The following is a 469-nucleotide window of genomic DNA, read 5'->3' as shown; positions in this document are numbered from 1 at the left end:
ACCACAGCATAATGGTGTGTCTGAAAGGAGGAATCGGACTCTGTTAGACATGGTCCGATCCATGATGGGTTTTGCTAGCTTGCCGATATCTTTCTGGGGATATGCACTCGAATCGGCCTATTATCTGTTAAATAGGGTTTCAAGTAAGTCTGTAATTAAGACTCCATATGAGATATGGACGGGACGTAAGCCAGAACTTTCACACCTTAGGGTCTGGGGGTGCCCAGCCTATGTCAAACGATTAGTCACAGACAAACTTGGACCTAGGTCTGACAAATGCTCATTCATAGGATACCCCAAAGAGACAAAAGGATATTTTTTCTACTATGCTGATGAACAAAAGGTGTTCATCAGTCTTAAGGCAATCTTTTTAGAAAAGAAGTTCCTTGGTGAAGGAACCGTTGCCTCTAAGGTTGAACTTAATGAAGTTCAACAGGTAGAAGGATCGACACCAATAGCTGAACCTGAG

The sequence above is a fragment of the Elaeis guineensis genome, chromosome 5, assembly GCF_000442705.2.
Source record: "Elaeis guineensis isolate ETL-2024a chromosome 5, EG11, whole genome shotgun sequence".
NCBI classification, from domain to species: domain Eukaryota; kingdom Viridiplantae; phylum Streptophyta; class Magnoliopsida; order Arecales; family Arecaceae; genus Elaeis; species Elaeis guineensis.
This window is presented reverse-complemented; position numbering follows the sequence as displayed.